Source organism: Topomyia yanbarensis, chromosome 3 (genome assembly GCF_030247195.1).
Source record: "Topomyia yanbarensis strain Yona2022 chromosome 3, ASM3024719v1, whole genome shotgun sequence".
NCBI lineage: Eukaryota > Metazoa > Arthropoda > Insecta > Diptera > Culicidae > Topomyia > Topomyia yanbarensis.
In genome coordinates this window covers 298,719,569-298,736,685 of record NC_080672.1, presented here as the reverse complement: position 1 = coordinate 298,736,685, position 17,117 = coordinate 298,719,569, and the positions used below count along the sequence as shown (strand labels likewise).

The window sequence follows — 17,117 nt, the reverse complement described above, 5'->3', positions numbered from 1 at the left end:
ATCTAGTCGGATGTTATCCGGCGGTGGACTGCCCTACTCCGAGCGAGAGTTCCCTGCAGAGAAATTTTTCTCAGTGCCGGTGTTTGTTTCGTGAGCCAATTAGCTCCCAGCCTAGTCTGCGCAACAGGCCAGCCATTAACTGCTGAGGTTTGCCCAGCGATTCTGGATGTAGTGTCACTTCCGGTTCACTGGCGCCCCAACGACCCACTGCGAGAAATTCGATGTCATCTACTCGCTCTAATCCCCGACGGTGGATCTAGCCTACTCACGAGCTACCCGGTAGAGTGCCGAGATAGGTTCGGCGATTCCAGTTGAACCTAACGTCCGATTCACTGGCGCCGGACGACCCGACCCCGGTGCTACGTCGCGTACTACTCAACTGGTCCTCGGCGGTGAACCTAGTCTACACTGACGGAGAGTTTCCTGGTGGCGGAATTTCTGCCAAAACCCGATGTGTGGTTTCAGGGTAGTCTTTCTAGCCGATGGCACTACTTTGTTGGTAACTTCGCCATTTTCTCTGCACCTTGAAGAGTATACTCGTAACCACTCTGTTGATAGCATCCCAGATATGCTCGTTGTGTCACATATATTCAACGATATTGTCAACTGTCCCTACGAACCTAGGGCATTCAAAGACCACGTGTTCTGGTGTTGCTTGCACGCTCACGGAAGCATCCGTACCCGGACAAAAATGAGGATGAGACACCCACCAGAAGACGTGTCGAACTGCATCTTGCTACTCCGTTATTCGGTATGATCCATGGCTGTTGTAATTTAACCGATTGTCGACTATCTCACCTAGGTGCTTCCATGCACGCATCGATGGGTTGGATTGTCCCCGTACGCTGATCACGACACGCTGGATTTTTTTCGATTGCTGACCCACTACCTCCGTGTTGTGATGAGCCAGCTGCAACTTGATTGTCTCTGCCGTCAACATCCCCACCTCCTCAAGGCTCTCGCCGGTTATCATCAGGACAACGTCATCTGAAAATACGAGGATCTCAACTCCCCTGGGTATTTCCAGTGTTAACACTCTGTTGTACACTATATTTCAGAGCGTTGGGCCGAATATGGAGCCCTTAGGTACTCCCGTCATGATCCTTATCGACCTCTGCCGTAATTCTTTTCGTAGATCAGTACTCGGTTCTGAAATTAACTTTTCAGAACCATGCACATATATTTCGGAACCCGCATTCTGTACTGCGCTATGGCGATCGTCACCCAGCTGGCATTGTTGAAAGCGTTCTTCACGTCGATCGTTCCCACGGCGCAGTAAAGATTACCCCTACTCTTATGTTTCAATGCTTTCTCCGCGCTCGCGATGACTGCCGATGGCGTCCACTTCTCACTTTCAGCTTAGTTTATCATCCAGCCGAGGATAACCCATTGCAGAAGTTCACCAAGAGTATCCAGCAGCCATATAAACCGATACGATGTTGGATCTCCTGGTGGTTTCCCTGGTTTTGGCACCAATACCAGCTCCTGTATCTTATATTTATCTGGGAAGTGGTCAACTTCCAGGCATTATGATTATCCTGGACATGTCCGGAAACGCCAGCATCGCGGTCTTCAATGCCACGTTGAGAATACCGCCAAGTCCGGGAGCTTTCTTCGCTTTTAGCCTTTTTGCCATTATAAGGAGCTCGTCGTTGAACACTCGATTGTCACCAGCATTTCTACCGTCTGCATCGACGTACGGTGTAAGCCATGCGGTTGTGTCGTGCTTCGGGAAAATACCTTCAATGATAATCTTCATTTTGCCAGCGCACATTTCGACTGGCGTCATTGGATCCTGGCCAACACGACACGATAAGCATTGGGGACTGGTGTCTACTTCTCTGCGCAGCTTCTTGTAGCAGTTGGACTTGTTTAGCACTATCTCGCGGTTAAAAGTGGCCCTGACTGCTCGGAATGTTACCTTACACTCTTCTCTGATTGCCTCAGATCTTGCTCTCCGAACGCGTCTTCTTGCTTTTATCCAGGCAGCCCGGAGGGTGCTAAACCTTTCATTCCACCAATACGCCGGACGCCCTCTTTACTGTTCCCGACAGCTCATTCCGAATTGAAGTGAGGTTGTAAGCACAAAATGTTACACAAAAAGGTACTTGTCGAAGTCCTCTAATCTCCACTTCCGCTCACCAGTCCTTGATGATGGATTACCGTCTGTCTTTATGGAATGTGCTAACGAACCTTCGTTTCTCAACCATACATCCAGCCTCTTTTGTTGGCCAGTCTGCTACCCTACTCCACTCCACGGCCCAAGCGTTAAAGTCTCCTTCTATTCGTCCGACTAGTGCGTCCAACATCCGATTGTAATTAGTCATGGGTGCGTTTCGACTTCGTCTCTTCAGAAACCGACACTAACTTTTTGTCGGAATAGATTAGCGGCGGCTAATCTTTTTTAGTGTTTACCCATTTTTACTTAGGGTAAAATATTGCATAATCTGATTGTAATACTCTGGTGTCTATCGTGGGGGAGCATAGTAGCTACAGACGAATACGCCGTTGATCCTGTTGATCATGAAGCCCTTGTTGTGTGTTATCCACCACCTCTTGAACAGGGAAACCGACTATTACTTGAATTGCTGCCATCCCTGCATGTGGGCGATATGTGTCTGGTCACATGTACGTGTGTGTTTTCTATTAGTGTGTATATTGTGTTACGAAATGTTTCAATGGCAGATAGGAGGGTGAGTACTCTGAACCCTCGATGTTGGTTTTCTTCGATGGAGGGCTTCCATACTTTAAGGTTGTCCACAGGCGGGGCAAAAGGACACGCACACACCACATAAAATATTTACTATTGTCTTTGTTCTGGCTATTTATATGAGGCAGTAAATGATTGCTGTTACTTAACTCTATCGTTCAGGCTAGAACCTTGTTGTCTCTTGCTGTATGCAGAAGTCGCCTCCACTCCACTCGGTCCATTGCTGCTTGTCGCTAGCCTCGCAGTCTTCGAAGGGTCCGCAGGTCGTCCTCTATCTGGTCGATCCAACGTGTTCGCTGTGTGCCCCGTCTTCTTGTTTCTGTAGGGTCGTCCTCAAAAACCATCTTCACCGTGTCGTCTATTTTTGCGGTATGCACGATGGATGGTTCTTCCAGCAGCTGATGCAACTCATGGTTCAGTCGCCTGCACCACATTCCGTCTTCCATCTGCACGCCACCTTAAATGGCACGCAACACCTTTCGTCCGATAACTCCAAGGGCTCGTTGGTCCTGCACGAGCATAGTCCAGGTCTCGTGGTCGTAGAGGACCACCGGTCTAATCAGCGTCTTGCAGAAAATCAACTTCGTGCGGCGGCGAATTTTGTTCGACCGGAGCGTCCTCCGGAGTCCAAAGTAGGCACGATTTCCCGCCAAGGTCCGTCTCTGAATTTCTCTGCTGGTATCATTGTCGGCGGTTACCAGTGAGCTCAAATACTCGAATTCGTCGACAATCTCGATTTCGTCACCGTCAATCTGAACTCGAGATGCGAGGTTCACATTGTCGTCTCTAGAACTTCTTCCTCTCATGACGGACTTCCTGAAGATCGTGTCACTCGTGTCTATCCCGCTCTCCTTATTACACTTTCTAACGCAACGTTGAACAGCAGGCACGATAGACCATCACCTTGCCGTAATCCTCTTCGAGATTCAAAGGGACTCGAGAGTGCCGCTGATACTCGAACAACGTTCATCACCCGATCCATCGTCGCTTTGACTAATCGTGTTAGCTTATCCAGAAAACCTCCCATAGCTGATCTCGATCGATCGTGTCATATGCCGATTTGAAATCGATGAACAAATGATATATGGGCACGTTGTATTCGCGGCACTGCTGCAGAACCTGCCGAATCGCGAATATTTGGTCGGTGCTGGCGCACTAACCCATGAATCCCGCTTGATAGTGCCCCACGAACTCCCTTGTCAATGGTGACAATCGGCGGCAAAGAATTTGGGAGAGGACCTTGTAGGTGGCGCTAAGTAGTACGATCGCGCGGTAGTTGCAGCAATCCAACTTGTCACCCTTTTTGTAGATTGGCAAACGACACCCTCCATCCACTCCTCCGGAAGAATCTCCTCCTGCAAAATTTTGGCGATTACTCAGTGCACCGCTCTAGCTAGTGTTTCACCACCGTATTTTTATAGCTCGCTGGATAGTTTGTTGTTTTTCAGCTGACCGATACCCTCCTTTACTTCTTGGAGATCAGTGGCCGTCAGCCTATCGTCTTCTGCGTGTGCTCCAAGATCCGTTTCCATAACGCTTTTGTCCTCAGCTGCTTCACCGATTAGGTGCTCGTCATAGTACTGCTTCCACATCTCAATCACCTCTCATTCGTTCGTGAGAAGGTTGCCGTCTAAGTCCCTGCACATATCGCCTTGCGGAACATAGCCTTTGCGCGCACTATTCAGCTTCTCGTAGAACTTCCGTGTGTCGTTTACGCGGTACAGTTGTTCCATCGCTTCGCGATCTCGTTCCTCCTGTTGCGCTTCTTTCTCCGGAGGACCGAGGTTTGCCTGTGCCGTGCTTGTTTATATCGCTCCACATTCTATCTCGTTCCGTGCTGCAGCATCCTCACCCGTGCTGCATTCTTCTCTACTATTAACTGCTTACATTCGTCATAGAACCAGTCGTTTCCTCGATTCGGGATCGCTGTACCTAGTGCCGCTATAGCAGTACTGCCTATGGCGGAACAGATCTCCCTCCAGCCATCTTCAAGAGTAGCTGCGCTCAGCTGTTTTTCCGTGGGTAGTGCTGCTTCCAGCCGCTGTGCGTAGTCTTGGGCAACCCCGGCGTCCCAAAGTTGTGCGATGTTGGGCCTTGGCGTCCGACTACGACGAGTGTTGTACACCGTCGAGAGTTTTGAGCGCATGCATACTGCAACTAGGTAATGGTCCGAATCTATATTCGCACTGCGGTAGGTACGAACGTTTATGATATCAGAGAAGAATCGCCCGTCGATTAGATCGTGATCGATTTGGTTCTCGGTGCGTTGGTCAGCTGATCTCCAGGTGGCTTTGTGGATATCTTTGCGGGGAAAGAAGGTATTTCGGACTACCATGTCACGGGAGGCTGTGAAGTTCACGCATCGTTGGCCGTTGTCATTCGATACGGTGTGCAAGCTGTTTGACCCGATTACCGGTCTAAATATTACCTCCCGTCCTACCTGAGCGTCCATATCCCCGATGACAATTTTCACGTCCCGTTGCGAACAGCCGTAGTACACCTCCTCCAGCTTCACATAGAACGCTTCCTTCTCGTCGTCGGGTCTCCTATCGTGTGGGCAGCGTACGTCGATGATGCTGTAGTTGAAGAAACGGTCTTTGATCCTCAACTTACACATCCTTGCGTTGATCGGAGTCCATCAAATCACGCGTTGGCGCATCGTACCCAGCACTACAAAGCCGGTTCCCAGCTCGTTGGTGGTGCCACAGCTCTGGTAGAAAGTAGCCGCCCGACGCCCGCTTTTCCATAGCTTTTGTTCCTGCAGTGCTACGACTTCAAATTTGCGTGGTTGGAGATCGTTGTAGATTATCCTGTCGAAAGCTGGAAAGCAGAGTGACCTGCAGTTCCATGTTTCCAATTGTAGTACTTATTTCAACGCGTAGGTCTTTGCCGATTGTTCCGATTCGTATTTTCTTCTGCATTATTCGTAACGTTTAGTTTTCCAGGGCGGCTTGTTGGGCCTTTCCCAACCCCCTGTCTTGCCGGAGGACCATCGTGTCAGCTCTATTTAGAGTTCCACGCTGACACGAGGACGATACATCAGTCGCCCCTAACATGAAGAACAGACGCTGTTTTGAGCTGCCCCTAACATGGGGAATAGACGTTCGGATGGACTTACTCTCCGAAATGAGGAACTCCCCTTTTCTGTCAGCATACGACCTTGGTCCCACCAGGGTTGGTTAACCGATCTTTCCTATGGTTACTCGTTCCCCAGCTGGCACCACGGGGAGGTAGGGATAGGAGTTACTGGACAAGAGACTAAGGACCACTGTGGCGAACCACCGGGTCAATATTGCGCATTGGCCAGTCATTTACCAACCAAAAAATGATTGCTGTTATTGAACTTGAATACCTAAAACAAAATCAATAGTGAATTTCTTATGTAGCATTTCCTGCTGCCTCGGACAGTCAACGGTGACACAATAGATCATAATCCCTAGAAATATTATTGTGCATTTAGTATTTTTGGGACGCTTAGAACATCGAAAACGTATGTATGGTCAGCAATTCAGCAATCCAAAATTTGACTGTGGCATATGACGGCGAGGTTTCACCGTACACAGGCATGAGTTCGTTTCTACTGGCTTTGAACCTTTTAAATGAAAAAAAAATGAGTGCTCCACACTGGAATTTGATGAAATGCAAAACATGTGAACTTCAAGAAGCGGCCGTAGAAAATGTGCCTCGGCTAATATTCCAAAAACACATTTCTCATTTAAGGGATACATCTATTCAGCGATACCCTAGTAACAATTGAGGTTTTATGGAAGTTTTATAGTTACTCTTAAAACTAGTACTGCACTTGTAGCGTGCTACAAAACTTCAATTGATACTTGGGTAGTAAAGCACCTTTCAAACCATGTTCGTAATATACAGGTAAAGTAATTCAACGCATTTTTTTACCCCCTTTTGAATTGGGTATCTTAACAGATTCATTTTTGTGTGACTTCGTAATACACTGGAACCTCCATGTACAAACCAAACCGGGGGTTCGTAAATTGAATTAGTTCGTAAAAAAGTGTTATTTGAGATTTAGCTCGTAAAAAAAGTTTGCTTCACATGCTTATTAATATTCGTTGGTTGAGCAATATTCTCTATAATTCTAACAATGTGGGTATTTTTGGAACGGGTTTTGACAAGTAGATGATGAAAATGGACAATTGGAACATTTTTGAAATTCAAGATGGCGACTTCCGGTTGAACAATATTCTCTATAACCCTAACAATATGGGTTCGATTTCCGTCATGCACTCGTCAACCCTATTCCGAAAATACCTATATTGTTGAGGTTATAGAGAATTTATGTAAACCGGAAGTCGCCATCTTGGATTACAAAATAAATGGCTCAAGTCAACCCCACTCCGTAAGTACCCAACTTCTATTAGGAACAGATAGCTAAGTATATGTTAAATGCTGTACTGGGCGAACTCAAACTTTTTTTACGAACTTGGTTCGTAAAAGAAGAGTTCTCTATTTCGAATTTAGTTCGTAAAAAAAGTTACGTGAATCAAATATAGCGTAAAAAAGAGTTCGTACATGGATGTTTCAGTGCACAAAAAACATAACAATTAGTAAATTTCTAATTATAAAATTTCCAGTAACCAAATCAACAAAATGTAGGTATCAAATGAACGCTAAATCACTTGAAAAGTTCCGCTTCAGTATAATAAACAACGATACAACTCACCGATCGACGCACCTATTTGGCATTGTCGGCCTAGAGAGCCTAGAGAGTACCTATCTGAAACCGCTAAATGTTAAACGCTCTCCCGCTCTTCGATCCGGTCCGGTAGCAATTCCGCGGTTTTCGCGCGCGTTCGCGTAGACACCGTCAGCGGCGCGAGTATTCGCGTCCAGTCACCCGCCGAGCTTTTATTCTGTTCCATTCTGCCGTCGCTAATCAGTCACTCTCGTATGCTTGGACTGGCTGGACGCCTCCCTCGTGGACCGTTTGTGTATTTCGTGTACTGTTTTTTCGCTCGGGGAGTTTTTTCTTTATTTTCTATCAGTTCATCATTTTATCTCGCATAAGTCTCCTGTTGGAAGTAAAAAAAAACGCACAATACTAATCGCGCGAGCAAAACCTTTGCTGGAAGCATTGAACAATCATCATTCCGGGCGGATTTTGTTGAGTCACCGGTGGCCAATGTGGTATTGTGTCTCTCCGTGACTACACACAGGCTCGGCGAGTTCGATTGATTACTGTGTCGGTGGATTGGACCGCAGACGGCGTCGTTGCGAAGAGATTTGGAAACAGTGCCCATTTTTGTGCAAGATTCGGAAAGTGTCAATCAGGTGTGATCGCTTACGGTAGCGGAAAATCGGTGAAAAAGTGGTCCAGTGGAAAAGCGCAGTGTATTTGGCAAGCGGTGTACATAGCGAAACCTCAGTCTCGACTCGACTCTAACGAAATCGAACCGAAAATCAATTGGTTCTTGGCTGAGTTTCGCCTGGTCTGGCACGCGTGATTGCCACTGTGACAACATCTAAACCACGCGTCCCCACTACCGCCGTTAGGTACTTGCGAATTTCGTGGTCACAGCCCGTCACGTGGTGAAACAACACAATAGTAGCACCCGAAAGTATTATACACTGTTTTTTTTTTGCAAAACCGACCAAGCACTGCCAGCTTAGTTTTCCCCATTTTTGCCCATTGGTTTCATGCTAGTTATTTTGTGTGTACCTACCACTCGCATAAGTGCAACCCAAAAAGCGTAGGAGGACTTTTTGACTCACCCCACTATCCGGAGTAATATTTGTGAAATTAATTGGGACAGTATACCGATATAACTGGATTATCTTGAAAATCGCATACAGCCGTAGCAGTTGGAGAGATAAATTCTTCGGGTAAGTCGAGACATTGTTTTTTCGTTCTGCTTTTCGAGTATGAACTCATCGCTCTGCACTTGTCGTCGTAGTACAATACAGGTAGCATTGGACTTTATCAGGCTGACATGTTAAGTTTAAAGTAAATGAAGATAAGCGAAAAGGTTGCCTTTATCGGGAAGACGATGGAGAGATAAGTCGGGTGTTTTGCAATAGTGGTGAAGTGGCGAATTATTTTTGCATAGGTGTAGATGTCAGCTTTGGGTTAGATTTTGTAAAGGTGCGGTGGTGTCGAAAACAAGTTAACGAAAAGTTTTCTTAAGTCTGATGTGGTACTACAAAACCAGGTTCTCTTAGAAATAAAAAAAAATTGAATTCAAGAGGTTTTCCGAAGTTCGGGAGTCGACTTTCATATACCAATGGACTTAATTGGATGAATTAAGGCGATATGTGTGCATTTATAGGTATGTTCGATATTGTTGTGTCCAAAAATGGTTGGATCTATCTCAACCCAAGTTGTTTCAAACAAAACGTTTGGTATGAGTATGGAAGGCATTTTGTTTTTCTGATGGTCAGTTTCTATTAATCAAACGATTTTTTGGACAACCCTCTTGTTTGTGGAATACATATCTCAAATAAATAACCAAAAATATAGAAATACCTTTATTATTTGAAATTCTTTGAAATTTCCATGGAATACGGATTTTTTTAGTTTGATTCGAAATGGGTTTAATTTGCTGGAAATTATTTTAAGGTGGTGCAAGGAATCAATACTACCATAAACTGTGCGATTTTGCCGCTACAACTTTCTACGATGTAGAGATATTTACCACCATGCGCGATGTGTTACTAGAAACCGTGAATTTTTCAGCAATTCAGAAATTATCTTATTAATATAGCTACGCATTTTACTCACGACATCATTTCGTTTCGAAAGCAATAGTGTTGATGGTTCTGATTATACAAGCTTTAAAACACAAGATTCCAAACGTTGTGCGAAACAGTTAGCTACAATGTTCCCAAAAATGCTACTCAAACGTAGCGTGCCAAAACATTCTACAGCCAATCCAAGAATAAAGTAAGTTCAACTGGATAGAATAGATCAACTCGATAGCAAATGAAATTCTGTTCCTGCGGGATATAGTTTGGATAAAGATGAGCCTTCCATACTGTTGTGCATGATTTCACCGTTCGTTTATCAGTTCGCCATGTGAAAACTTGATTGATAATGAAAATGTAGTTCGATGGCCAGGGATTCAGCTGTAAACAGGTCGGACTCGAATATCCGTCCCATGTTTGTCCTCAGCGAATGACTGCCAAAGATTACGTAGATGGTGGGTTTCCGGTTACCTTAGCGAGAATTACGGTTACCTTAGCGAGAATTAATTACGTCCTCTTTACCTAGCCTAACATACACCTTTGCTTGACCTACCCAAGAATTGAAATCGCCTCCAGTGACTGCCGGGTCTCTAATCTGAACCTTGATAACCCTTTCTTGACCAACTTTTTCCAACGCGTGTGGAGTTTTAAAACTATAACTTCTATTCTACTGATAATATTTATAACTGTTAGTGCTCAAATGAAATATATAAGTCCCAGTTATTAGCCTTACTTATCGTGGCAAACATACGTTATGTAAACCAAAAGTTATAGTTGTTTAGAAACGTGGTTGTTTATCAAGAACCATTGAAATTCTGAGCAGGAATAATTTATTGAAAGGGATAACAGAAGAAGAGCAATATTGTGTCAAAGTCCACTGAAACTCAGAACAGGATATTATTCAGACCTTTTCTCCGGATTTCATTGAAAATCGGAACATGATTCTATCAGCATCTTGAATAAATCATAATCTTTGTAGAATTCTATCTTGAGAGGGATTCCACCAGACCCTTGAAGAGCTTTTCTCTAGAATCCTGCATCAAAATTCAGAGAAAAAACCGTACAAATCCGGATAAGGATTCATTCGGAATTCTGAAATAGATTCCATTGGAATGCTAAGAAAACTTCGATCAGAATCCTGAAAAGTATCCTGAGAGCATGTCATCATTATCCCAAGAGAACCAGAAATCGGCCGAGCAAAGTAGGTATAATAACATTTTATGTCTGAAAAAGCCCTGCAGTAACCGATATGTGTATAAGGAGAAAAATGTACTTTTAGTTTAAAACTAAAAAGTTGCATATTTGGCAACACTGCCGTTCAAAACTTGTATTTTTTTCTAGATTTCTTGAACAAATCCTTCAAAAATCATCTCGCTGATTGATTCTATTTCAAACAGTAACATAAACATAATCCGAAGAAAAACAATTGTTTTAAACAATTTGTTAAAATTAAGAGTGTTCCCATGGACCGAGGGGTAGTTGAAATGACACAATAATTTAGGTTATTATATATTGACCCTAGATGAACAATTTCTTCAAAACTGGTTCCAATCCGTGAAGGTCAATTCCAAATTTTGTGTTTGTTGGTCCATTTGCGCGGAATAACCCATATAAAAGCAATTTTTGCGTAAGGCCACAATTTGAGAAGAGGTTAACCCCAGACTCCCCATTACCCGAAATTCTATTGACTGCAATGATTGAATTAGAAATATAACCAGACAGTCTAGTTGAAATTTGAATTTTTTTTGAAACACCCGGATAATCGAATCATTTTCCCCGGATAACCGAATCCCAGGATAATCGAGTCCGACCTGTATTAAATAAAAATGTTTCAACAATGCAGTAGATGGATATCAGGCCAACTCTTCTACGAAATTCGCAGATGTTTCTCAGTAGGGGACTTGTGGGTAAAATGAACAAGGGGGGTAAAATGAACAGGTAGCCAAATCAAGTCAATGTTAGTTAAATTTAGAACAAACTTCACAGAAACGTGACCTGCCAAGTATTCAAAGGATATTGAAATAATTTCTTTTGATAAAAAGCTGTCGAATGTGAAATAAATATGATGAAAACAAAAATCGGCATTCATGTTTGTCGCTGATGCTAAATTCGGCATGTAGAATATAAGGTCTTCTGTGGTGAAATTTTAATTTTATTGTGAAAATGGTGTTACATGACAGTAGTTGAACCTCTTGCAGATATTTCACAGCAATAAGTGGGGATCAGGACAAATCGGCTCAAGCGGAACGGCTGTTTGAAAATAAAATGTCTTAGGGGGTAAAATGAACAGGTTGTAGTGGGGGTAATATGAACCATCTTGCTGCTCCAAGTACCAAGCCTCAAAATTAATCGCTAAGTTCAAATTGCTATATCTTCACTGTTCTCCAACAGATCCTTAAATTTTAAACACCTATGGATAACCCCAAGTTTGGATATGTGTTTCCATGTCACAGAATTGTAAATTGGTTAATATTACATGAAAATTTAATTTTTCCGTGACAAGTTTTTTTGCCTACAAAATGCCCTGTGTGTATGCAATGCTCATGAGCCGCTGGGACATCAGCATTGCTCGGAAATTGCTTTTCAACGCTAAGCATTGCATACATACAGAACATTTTGCAGGTTACTAGAAGGTGTTCATTTTACCACCACCACATGTTCATTTTACCCACACGCTATAAACATGTCTCTTTTTTGGACATGTTTTGAAATCAAGAATAATGTTTGAAAACTTGTGTTTATGTCGAAATATGTTCACCAAATATGTACAAAACATGTCTAACAAGAAACGTATAAGGTGATTGTAGTATCTCAATCACTTATTAGGTAGAAAATAATGACTTTGCTTAACGTGTTCATTTTACCACCAGTTCCCCTATCCAATTTTAGAGAAAAATGTAACATTTTGAATGTGATTGCAGGATGGAGAACTTATCGTATTTTTTTCTGACATTAACTTTATACATGTTTTTAAATTTTATACTAATTGACACAGGGGAATTGTGAGAAAAAGCGACACTGTGGGTAAAACCGACACCCCACAACTTTTCCTAGAAATCCAATTTTTTTTCATTTCATAATGACACTATTATTAGTACTTTTATGTAGAGCATGTGAAGAAAAATTACGGATTTACATTAGTACGCCGAATGTCATAAAAATAAACAAAACATACGACAGCAGCGTTCATAATCGTCTGGATGTTAAATTTTGTTGGTAGATTTTAAGGTTTTAACCGAACAAAAGCTTTTCAAATCACCTTATTTTTCAGTACCTATTACTATTGGCCTTTCCTATGATCAACGAGGTGCGTTGAAGACGATAAAAAACCGACACGCTGTTAAGATGGTTGTGTATACTTGCGATTCATTACAAAATGCTGGGGATCTTTATGACACTTAAATTACACTATTAGCACACTATAGTAATAGCAGAAATACAAAGAAATACATTTATTGTGCTTATTTCTTGTAAGTCTCGTTAAAAATCAAAAATTGGAATTTTTGTTTGTCTGATTCTATCGAAGCTCTTGCTATTTCTGCAAAAAGCTCATCAAACCGAATTTCTAGGGTTCTCTTGGTTTGTCATAGACGAACTTTATCACAATGAAACAATGATCTTATGCATACCCCTGTAGATCGTTTATGATCAGAGTCCCGAAAAATTAAAGTCTGAAAAAGATAGTTTTACTAAGAAGTGTGAGTGTCACTTATAAGTGAATGAATCCGATTAGCAGAACGTTGAACGCTTGCAAATCTTCTCTTACAAAATAAAAGGACATTGAAGATTGCAATGATGTGCGTAAGAATTATTTGGAAATACCCATATCAAGAAATAATCCTATAGAATAAAATACTCTTATTTATAGTACTACGTTTTCGAACTTTCTTCCCCGCACTAAATGATAAAGCTATAAAAAGCACATATTTGCATCATACATACTTTCACTTCATTAATCACGCATATATCTCATTTTTTTTTTAAAAAGATAAAGATTTAAATAAAGTGGAGGGAAAATAAATTAAAGGCGATGTCGATCTTACCCCTATGGCGTATCGGTTTTACCCGCAATGCCTACAAAAAGTCATTTTGTTTTCCAAGTTTTACAACCAATAATTTTTAATGAAATTAATTATTTGAAGCGCTGAAAAAATTAAGCCTTGTTAAGAATTTTCTGAAGAAGAATTCTGCATTAAAATTATAATTTTATTGGTTGCATGTCTTTCCATAGTGGCATGTCTGGTTACAGAATTGGAATGTAGTGGTCTACGCGGGATATGTGATCTGTGTTGTTTGCTTATAGATTACGCCATCCTTCGATGATTTGCATTCGATAGTCATGTAAGAAGGCATAACACGAACGCCGTTAGGAATACCGGTAATTTTTTTCCAAATGTCATTCGTAATAGATTTTACTCCTCCGTACTGCGACATGATTCGTTTTAAGTGATCGTGATCTTTCTAGTGTGCGGTGCCAAATCCTGGATACAAACGTCCACCATGCCATTTTACATATACACGGGGATCTTGATGTTATTAAATTTGACCCCGTTTTACATGTTGTTCTTTGCAATGAAGATTTCTGCTAGTGCTAATCTTCTAAACGAAATCAAAACACAGTTTTTCCGTGATGTAGCTGAATGTACATATCGTCCGCGAGATTAAGCTTCATTTTCACTTTAGCTAGTTGTTCCACCTCCTGAACTATGAGTTTAACACGAGTTTTCTTAAAGTCGATCGAAATTGTGTTATCCTGTAGCATGAGCACTTTTGTTTCCTTTGGCAGACTCATTTCACTGCGCAGCCGAAGGCAACAATACAATACTGTTTGTGCACTGGATATAGAACAAAGCGCTGGCTTGCTTCACTGGTGCCCATAGCGTCCTGATTTTTTGCTTCTACTTTGTGCAAGGTCAGAAATAGACTGAATACGTGATTATGAAAACACATCTGGTCAAGACTTCTGTCTGTCACGTTACATTTTTAAGCATATTTCGTAAGATAAGTCAGCAAAACGATAAAACCAGATTCTCTCACAACTGCACATTATTAAGGTCACTAAACCGCACGTTTTTTCCACAGAATGTTTTTTCTATCATGAACCGTTTTCACTTTATTGTCATTTTGATACGTCTGTCACGTTACACAATTTTCGCAGTTAGTTTGGAGGTTGCCCGACTAAATTGAAAAAGTCTGTTCCGTTGGCTCTCAAATTTGAATGAACACGGTTTTAAGTTGAAGCTTGGAAAATAAGGAAGAGTTTGAAATATAGTTTTCCTGAAGAAAAACTTTATTTTAGATTTTTTTGGAGTATTCTCAATGATCTGTCACGTTACAACCAGAATCTGTCACGTTACAGACAGTTGTACACAAATCATCCTTGATCTAAGAACTGAGTATTAACGGGAAATTTCATGTTTATTTTGAAAAACATATTGGTTTTGATGAAAAAAATGTGAATAACTTTTGAAAAGGTCGTAATTTTACGAAGTAACATATTGTCGAAAGAAAATTCAAAATAACGTGAAAACATCTGCATTTTGAAGGACAATTTTTCACGACCATTTTGAATTGAAAAACTATTGTGAAGTACATTCTAAAACCAAATTATATAAAGAAAAAAAAAATAAATAAAAATTAACAGAATTTGAAATATATTGAAACTTTTTATTGTTATTTTCTTTACGATGAAATTATATTTTAAACTTTGCAATTAAATTTTAAACGTGTTATGTTTTTTTGCGTTTGGTATTTGTGATTAATTTATTAAAAGGGCATATTTTCACTACTAGATATCTTTGTTGAAAAAAAAAATCAAAATATTTCGGTAAATTTTGAACATTTTGCTTCGAAATGATATTTAGTATCAATATTGTATAAGAAAATAATATTTATGACAGGCAAATACTAAGAAATTTAGAAGAATACTTGTAGTTAAAAATGCTTTCTTACTAATAACTTCCTAATAGTGCAATTACAGTTTCTTCAATTTTTAGGCTTTCGTTAACAAAAAAAATCATTGTTTTTCTGTAATTGTATTTTTATTTTTCTGTTTTTTTAACAATGTATTTGTATTTTCAACATTTTTGTAGTATTTTTAAGTTTTTTTTTGTTTTTTTGAAAAATTTCACCAAAAAAATATTCACACAGAAGCATTAATTCCTTAGAACTCGCTTCCCTATAGTTTTGCTGTACAAGTGGCGATTTTCGAACAATATATTTTGAAAGTAGTGCATTCAAGATCTCATACGCCCTTTTTAAATATTACTCTTGGATAAAAATTGTTTGTTTAATATTGCACAATGCTTAGTCTCTCTTATAAATGAAACGTAAAAGGTTTCATCGGAATCAAAGATGGTCACCACTCTTGACGTAATTGAACCAAAATTATTGGAATTGCTTTACAGCAGAAAACATCTGTCACGTTACAAAAGATCAGCTGTGTTTTCTTTAAAATGAATAAAACTTTAAGGTTTTCACAATACAGTTTCAAAAAGTAGACTCAAAGTAGTAAGAAAAAATGCAGGTTGGACATTGTATGCATGCTGTTGGTGTGGTCCACAAAACTTTTTCGAATTTTTGATCTGTCACGTTACAAGTTATTTAGTTTCCATTACTTCACTACTGAAAATAAGCAATAATCCATATTCATTTCAATTTTTCAAGCAATATCATCAAATTTAAATTAGACTACGATGGAAAAATGTGGTTCCAGGCAAAAAGTTGAAAATATGGATTTTGTTCACCTTTTTATCTCATTGCGGTCTTTTAGTCATTTTCAGGTCATGAAAGTAGCATCAACAAACTTGTATAAATGACAGACATGAATTTTTTTCTGGGATCACCATTCATATTTTTTAATATTAGAGGTTATATACATACGGAAAACAAACAGTTTGACGCAAAATTTGATAAAAAAAAATTCGCCTGTGGTTGCCATTTTCGGAGCCTTGACCATCTACGTAATTCAAGCAATTTGATTGTTTGAGTATTTTGTGAATTTATTCAATAATTACTGAGCTACTTTTCAAAAAGTAATGTGTAAGTTAATTTCAAAGATAAAGAGTATACTGTTTCCATAATTTTCACTTTCGTTTGGCGTTATGTTAAACCGTGGGTTGAATGATTGATGGTATAATAATGCAACGATCATCATTCAATCCACCTAGTAGTGAGTGAATGGAATGGCTTTCTCTTACGGTTCATATTTATGTTAAATTCTTAGAATCAGTTCAATCCAAAACTTCTAGTGAAAATTTGACTTCTTTGTCAAGATTAGGTTATCTTTGGCATGATTTTTTCAGAAATTTTAAAACACTTTTGAGAAACGGAAGGTGTGTATCCCCGGGCAACGTTTTACTCCATCTTCCTCTATTGAATATGCAAATTAAAAAGAAATCAGATAAAATTGATTGATGAAAAATTGCGCTCATTTCGGTAAAACTTAGCACAGGCCAACCGTAGAAACAATTCGATTTTTGAGTAACTACATCCCACCTGATTTGTCATTAAAACTTTTAGTGTAGTATTTTAACCACCATTTAGAAAAATAAAACTTTTTGAGCGGCTTACTGGAATGACACAATTAACCCTCAACAATAATAAAACGCACTTGCATTTCACCAAAAAAAATCGATACCAGTATTTCGACTACGACTAGTACAGCGTCCCCATCGGACATTTGATTATTACTATTCTAGTG

General features: G+C 40.4%; 1 protein-coding gene across 8 annotated transcripts in view; it reads left to right on the top strand.

Moving 5' to 3' along the window:
• Window positions 1–7,590: 7,590 nt before the first annotated feature.
• LOC131693610 (matrix metalloproteinase-14) overlaps window positions 7,591–17,117 on the top strand; it is a 141,188-nt gene continuing 131,661 nt past the window's right edge. For 4 of the 8 annotated variants that reach the window (XR_009306293.1, XR_009306291.1, XR_009306292.1 and 1 more), the window contains exon 1: window positions 7,591–8,557. The gene's annotated coding sequence lies outside the window, so the exon portion shown is untranslated. The remainder of the gene's footprint in view (window positions 8,558–17,117) is intronic. The other 4 variants (XM_058981546.1, XM_058981542.1, XM_058981544.1 and 1 more) reach the window with 2 other exon arrangements.